Source organism: Panthera pardus, unplaced genomic scaffold (genome assembly GCF_024362965.1).
Source record: "Panthera pardus isolate Hobbes unplaced genomic scaffold, ASM2436296v1 HiC_scaffold_16, whole genome shotgun sequence".
Classification (NCBI taxonomy): Eukaryota; Metazoa; Chordata; class Mammalia; order Carnivora; family Felidae; genus Panthera; species Panthera pardus.
Window position 1 is genome coordinate 48,815,886 of NW_026526721.1, and position 7,836 is coordinate 48,823,721.

Below are 7,836 nucleotides of genomic sequence, written 5' to 3' on the forward strand. Positions count from 1 at the left end.
CTCTCAAAACCAAATAAAACATTAAGAAAAAAATGTAAAGGTTGTCTTTCCAAATAAACTGAAGTGTGTGTCTTTTTGCCCAATTAATTAAATTTCCACAAGACTTTGGAAATACCGTTTATCATAAACTTAATAACTTTTGAAAGTAAAAAGAATCATCCAAGTTTGTTGAGTACAGTAAAACAATTGTACCATGTCTGTGGCTTTTTTATGAATACTTTTGAGTCTTAGACTCCATTTTCCTTCTTAGGTGTTCTTTGAGCCATGTCAACAGCTACCCTGTCATCAAAAATTGATACAGAAAAGATTTTAAACTTCAGGTGATGTTTCACTTATTAAAGTAACATTTGGTACAGTGCCTGGCATGTCATAGGGACTAAAGTATGTTTAACTGAATCTTCGTTAAGCAAAAGTTTAAGACCTTCCTTGGAATGTCATGGGATTTGGCTATGTTATGAAAAACGTGAGGGAACAAAATTCATTTCTTGTTCTCTTAGAAAAAAAAATTTATTTGATAAATGTTACATACAGCACTTCCCTATTAGTGTATAGCTAGCTTTCCCTTCTTGGGAAAAACTTCCTTTTCTCCAGCCATGTGATTTGAATGGAAGCTGCCATACTTTTACAGACCTTGTCCTGGCCACAGCTGAATATCCCAAAGGAGACACCTCACTCAAACTTAGAGATGGGGATCTGACTTTAAGATAGGCCAATCAGAACACTTCTCTAGTATTTTTGGGTTTGAGAACTAAGATAACCTGTGTCACTATCTGATTGTGAACTCTTGACAGATGGGAAGCTCTGGAATTGATGGTGGCCTTCCTTTCCATGAAGGAAGACAGGCTATAGTAGGAGACAGTGAAGCTTGCATATAAAAATAAGACCAATTTTTGGAGCTGTTTAAATCATTGTTCCCAATCATCCCTGAGATCCAGCTATAGGTTTACCTTTAGTATTTACTGGTTGTTGAAATCTCATGCAATAACCCATCTAATAGATCCCACTTTTTTGCCTAAGCCAGTTTAAAGCTGGGTTTCTGCCTCTTGCTACCTACTAAGTCCTAATATACTTGAGAAAATGTGTACTGATTCCCTAAAACTTTAGGAAATGTTCATTGTAGACTACCTGCACCATTAATTTTTTTGAAAACATGAAATAGAGATGGATGGCCAACTATTTGTACCTAGTTTCTGAACTAGAAATTAACATGAGATATGCTGTCCAATACATTTCTTAAAGCAACTAATCTTTTACCAAATACTTCTAAGTATCTACTCTGCCAAACAAAATGCAGTTTACATGAATAATTTAAGTTATAGGTACTGTAACTTAAGTGTTACAGTACTTGTAGCTTGTTTAATAGTACCTTTTTTACAGATAAAAATTTACTCAAAATTCAGCCTTTAAGTGTAGTCTCAGAATTCAAAACATCTGTTTGACTTTAAAGTCCTAGGCTTCAGGGGCGCCTGGGTGGCTCAGTTGGTTAAGCGACCGACTTCGGCTCAGGTCATGATCTCGCAGTTTGTGAATTTGAGCCCCGCGTCGGGCTCTGTGCTGACAGCTCAGAGCCTGGAGCCTACTTCAGATTCTGTGTCTCCCCCTCTCTACCCCTCCCCTGCTCACGCTCTGTGTCTGTCTCTCAATAATAAACATTAAAAAAAAGTTAAATAAAGTCCTAGGCTTCAACTTATAAATTATACCCTCTATAATAAGAGAGTATGAAGTGCAAATGGAAAAATAATGGATGCCTAACTTAAGCTTGTGAGTGGGATCAGGAAAGGCCTTGAGAAAGTGATGTGTAAACGAAGAGCAAGTGTGATATGAATGAATTTCAACCGTTAGACGCAGCTAAGTGGCAAAATGCTAATACCTGAGCCATTTGAGACACAATGGGGATAAAATATCATAGTGGTTCAGAACAAGGGGTTAGGATTGCCTAGCAGGACTGGCACCTAGAGTGAGACAAACAAGGCTCCTAGCGTGCCTTACTGATCTCCCAAGTCCCAGACATACTCCCTGGGTTTCAGCTTCACCCGAGGCTCTGATGTTACCTAAATTGCTTAATCTCTTGAAATTTCAGTTCGCCTCATATATGAAAAAGAGATAAATAGTTCTTGACTCATAAAACATTTAATATGGTGTCTGGCCCATAAATGCTAAGTAAAATATTAACTATCTAGTTTAGACTACCTTCGAAATGTATGGAATTTCTAATACTAGTATATGCAAGTTATTTGTCCTTTTGAGGAGTACATTTTTATTTCTTCCTGTGTAATAGTATGCTAAGGTATTTCACTGGGTAACACTAGAATTAAAAAAATAAATTCCGGGGCACCTGGCTGGCTCAGTCGGTTGAGCATCCGACTTTGGCTCAGGTCGTGGTCTCGCAGTCCGTGAGTTCGAGCCCTGCATCAGGCTCCGTGCTGACAGCTCAGAGCCTGGACCCGGCTTCGGATTCTGTGTCTCCCTCTCTCTCTGCCCCTCCCCCACTCATGCACACGCACGCGCTCTCTCTCTCTCTCTCTCAAAAATAAACATTAAAAAATTTTTAATAAAATAAAATAAATTCCTTCCAAATAGCTAAGCAGTAACTAATTTCTAAGACTCCTCTCTTATGCGGATAAATCACAATGGCAAACTCATCCACAGTTTAAACTCAATACAATTTTAATTTTCCAAATGTTTTGGAATTTGGAACTTAACAGAACCCCAGACACTGCTTCAATTTCTCCAAACTAAATGATCTTATTTCCCAGTCACTAGGTGGCTTTTCTCTATCTCAAACACCCAATAATTTATAGTATTCTTCCACTTTGAAGGTAATTTTTGTTGCCTATATTCTAATTATCTCTTCTTACCTATTAGATATTTTCATGTAATAACCATTTCTAGCTCTCTCCTTGTGCTCTCTTCAAACATGCTATCAACTTCCCAGATTTTAATAATTAAAAGTTTTAAAAGAAAGTCTTGGGGAACCTGGGTGGCTCAGTTAAGCATCTGACTCAACTTTGGTTCGGGCCATGATCTCATGGTTCATGAGTTCTAGCCCTGCATCAGGTTCTGCTGACAGCATGGAGCCTGCTTGGGATTCTCTCTCTCCCTGTCTGCCCCTCCCCCACTTGCACACACATTTACTCTCAAAATAAATATTTTTAAAGATGAAAAAAAGTCTTTACTTGTTAACTATTATCCCTATTATGTTACCCAGTTTAGTACCTAAGCCATATCCTTCAAGCAAATATTCAAAGCACACTTGAAGAGCAGACATGGGGGCCCCTGGGTGGCTCGGTTGGTTAAGCGTCCGACTCCAGCTCAGGTCATGATCTCACGGTCCGTGAGTTCGAGCCCCGCGTTGGGCTCTGTGCTGACCGCTCAGAGCCTGGAGCCTGTTTCAGATTCTGTGTCTCCCTCTCTCTCTCTGCCCCTCCCCTGTTCATGCTCTGTATCTCTCTGTCTCAAAAATAAATAAACGTCAAAAATTAAAAAAAAGAGCAGACACGAAGGGAGTAACGAGAACTTTGAGTGCAAAAACCTGAGAGTTCAAGGTACAAGTAGCTGAAGCAGAGTGAGTAGAGAGCTGAAGATGAAGTTAGAGTAACTAGAGGTCCATCGTGTAAGCTTCTTAGGCCATTGTTAAGGATTTTGGTGTTTTTTAATATTTATTTATTTATTGGGGGGCGGGACACAGGGAGAGAATCCCAAGCAGGCCCCATGCTGTCAGGACAGAGCCTGATGCAGAGCTTGATCTCACGAACCATGAGATCATGACCTAAGCTGAAATCAAGACGTCAGATGCTCAACCGACTGAGCCACCCAGGTGCCCCTTGGTTTTTACTGTGAATGAGATTGGAAGATCCATGGTCTTGAGCAAAGACATGACATATTCCTGATGTTTTAATAGGATAACTAGAATCCATGGGGGCAGGGACTTTTTTTTTTTTTTTTTTTTTTCTGATTTAGTCACTGCTATATTCCCAGGGCCTGGTACAGTGCCTAGCACATAATAAAATTTTCTGTAGGGAATGAATCTGATTCATCTTAAAAGGATTACTTTGGCTGCTGTATCAAGACAAGATTCTAAGACAGGGACCAGTTAAGAAATTACTGCAGTAACAAAAGTGAAAGATAATAGTAGGTTGGACCAGGGTGGTAGCACAGTAGGTACCAGATACCAAAGAGATATTGGAGACAGTGAATATGAATAAGCCTTTCAAGGGTTGCTATATGAATGAAAATGGTAACGAGCTAGAGGTAGATATGAGATCAATAGAAGAGTCTTCTGTTTTTGTTGGTTTTGCAAAGATGAGAGATATAAAACCATGTATGTATGCTGTTGGGAATGATCCAGTTATGGAGGGGAATCTGATAATCTGATGAAGCAGCGGAGTGAGAGAAGTGACAACCTTGTGCATAAGCAAGAAGGATGGGATCTACTGCATAAGTAACACAGAAAAAGACCATAGAAGTACAAATAAAGGTACTACACCACAGATATGGTGAGAATATGCAGGAGTTCTGTTTTCATTTCTATTATTTTCTCCATGAAAATAAAAAGCGAAGTCATCAGCTGAGGGGGAGTACCTATTGGACTTTCGTGGAGAGCAGAGAACGTGTGAAATAGTGTAAGAAAGTGAAATAGTTAGGATAGTGGTTCTCAAAGTTGGTCCCTAGTCCAGCAGTATCAATATCATTTGGGAACTAGTTAGAAATGTACATTTTGGGGCTCCATTGAGTCAAAATCTCGGCAGTAGCACCAGAGTTTCAACTGTATTTTAACAAGCCCTTCAGGTGATTCTGATGTACACTCAAATTTGAGGATGGTATTGGGAAATATAATAAAATTACAAGGCTGTATTAAGAATCTACTCAGTCAGCTGAGCGTCTTGACTCTTGATTTTTGGCTCAGGTCATGATCTTGCATTTCGTGGGTTCAAGCCCTCAATGGGCTCCAGGCTGACAGTACACAGCCTGCTTGGGATTCTTTATCTCCCCCTCTCTCTCTCTGCCTCTCCCCTGCTTGTGCTCTCTCTTGCTCTCTCTCTCCAAATAAATAAACAACAACAAAAAGAATCTACTCAAAGTGGGAGATACAGGCTTCTAGACATGGAATGAGTAAGTCACAGGAATAAGAAGCACAGCATAAAGAATGCAGTTGGTGATATTGTAATAGCATAGTATGGTGACAGATGGTAGCTACACTTGCAGCAAGCATAGCCTAGTGTGGAGACTTGTGAAATACTATGTTGTACACTTGCACCTAATGTAACATTGTATGTGAACTACACTAAAAACTTTTTTTTTAGTTTTTTTAACATTTATTTATTTTTGAGACAGAGAGAGACAGAGCATGAACGGGGGAGGGGCAGAGAGAGAGGGAGACACAGAATCGGAAGCAGGCTCCAGGCTCTGAGCCATCAGCCCAGAGCCTGACGCAGAGCTCGAACTCACGGACCGCGAGATGGTGACCTGAGCTGAAGTCAGACGCTCAACCGACTGAGCCACCCAGGCGCCCCTACACTAAAAACTTTTAAATAAAATACAATAAAATAATCTCCGGGAGGTTAGTGAAACCCCAATTAGCTACCTTTCCTCTCTGATTTTGTTGTAGCTCTCTGCCAGAATTCTAAGTTTAACTCCACCTCTTACTTGCCTTTCCAGTGTCCCAGTTTCTTCTTCCATAAAAATGATAATAGTAGCACTTAATTCATATGTTTGTTGTGATGATTTAATGTACTTGATATCATGTTAAAACTAGCAAATTATGCTTGGCATATAGTAAACATGAATAAATGTTAGATATTATAGCTGTCACCTCACAAATTAAACATCTAAATTAAAATAATAGCTGTCTAGGGGTGCCTAGGTGGCTCAGTCGGTTAAGGGTCCAACTCTTGACTTCGGCTTAAGTCATGACCTCACAGTTTGTGAGGTCAAGCCCTGCATTGGGCTCTGCGCTGACAGGGTGGAGCCTGCTTGGGATTCTCTCCCTCTCCCTCTCTCTCAAAATAAATAAATAAACTTTAAAAAATAAATATAAAAAATAAAATAATATAGTTGTCCATGTTGCCTTCTATTTCCAGCTTTTTAAACCATTATTGGCATAACTCTTTAGAGGTGACCAAAAAATAGCTACCGTTAAGTGCCCACCATGAGTGAAGCCCTGCATTACAATTTTTACCAGTATGATCTCACCTAATCCTCTCAGTAATCCTATATTAATACATTTTTGTAGCTAAAATATATTCGCTAAGATTGTTTTATCAGTTCAAACTCACTGAATTAGCAAATGGCAGAGTTAAATTCATTTTTTTGTCTAATGCAATAAATACTGCTGCTCTTTGCCCTGCACTACTCTAACTCGTTTGTAGAGGGTTACTGAAGCTTGCACTCATTTCTTCAATGAATATTTATCGAAACTGGTATAATCTAGGTACTGGGAAACAATGTTGTGCAAGATAAGCACCGTATGACTTCCTGGACTGACAAGTGAGTGGATTACTATTTTCCATCCTTAATTTCTACAGTGTGGTATATGGAACTGGATCTGCTTTTAGCTATCTATATGGGACCTCTCTAAACTTCATTTTCCTCATTCAAAAATACAGGCATCTATAAATAAATACTTAATTTCACAAACAAGTCATGTTTACATCTCCATTTAAAAAATAATGTGTGAGTCTCAGTGATTAACACGTCTAAGCAAAAAGAAACAAATGTGAATTTAATACTTCTCTTTAAAATATTTTGCTGTAGCGCCTTGGTAGCTCGGTCCGTTGAGCGTCTGTCTTTGGCTCAGGTCACGATCTCACATCTTGTGAGTTCAAGCCCCACGTCGGGCTCTGTGCCGACAGCTCAGAGCCTGGAGCCTGCTTCGGATTCTGTGCCTCCCTCTCACTCTCTGCCCCTCCCCTGCTTGTGTTCACTCTCTCTCACTCTCAAAAATAAAAAATAAACATTTAAAACATAAATAAAATATTTTGCTGAGGAGTTTTACATATATTGACATAAATGGGTGGGCCAGGGACTTCAAATCACAACAGCACCATATCACCACCAAACTGCTCTACTTCTGTCGTGAGACATGCTTTGATTCTTTCTCCATTCCCCAGACTTGGAGCCTGAGGAGTCAACCACGCATAAATACTAAGCACTTTTCACATATGAAACATGCAATACAAAGAGCTGTGAACAAAAATATTTTTTTAAGTTTATTTATTTATTTTGAGTGAGAGAGAGAACCAGCAGGGGAGGGGCAGAGAGAGCACACAGAGGATCCAAAGCAGGCTCCATGCTGACAGTGGAGAGCCTGATAATGGGCTCCAACTCACAAACCGCAAGATCATGACCTGAGCCTAAGTCAGATGCTTAACCGACTAAGCCACGCAGGAGCCCCCCCCCCCCCAAATTTTCTTTTAATTGTCTGTTGTCAAATAACTTTTAAGCCATCTATGGAGACATTTTTTTAACACATACTTGAGGGAAATATAAAGTGACCAAAGTGGTATATAGAAATTATCTCATCTGATCCCCATGAGCACTCTTTGATGAGGTACAATTATTATTTATTTTTATAAAGAAAACATATGTCTGTAGATAGTAAGAAACCCTCAAGGTTTACTCAGCCAGGAAAGGGCAGAACCGGGATTCAAACCCAAATTCTGACTCCTTAAGACTACTTTCTGAAACACTCACTTTTTAATGTAGGGCAAACCCACAAACTCCAGTGAGTTCTCTAGACAAGGAATTGACCCCATTTGGCAAGAGGGTAGTATAAATACAGAGAGAAAGGGAAGATGAGGCTAAAAAGTTAGGCTGGGGCCCAATATAACACGTGGG

At 39.7% G+C, this 7,836-nt stretch overlaps 1 protein-coding gene across 1 annotated transcript in view; it reads right to left on the minus strand.

The window, feature by feature from the left end:
* RPL24 (ribosomal protein L24) overlaps positions 1-7,836 on the minus strand; it is a 90,970-nt gene that overhangs the window by 1,655 nt on the left and 81,479 nt on the right. The window lies entirely within an intron of this gene.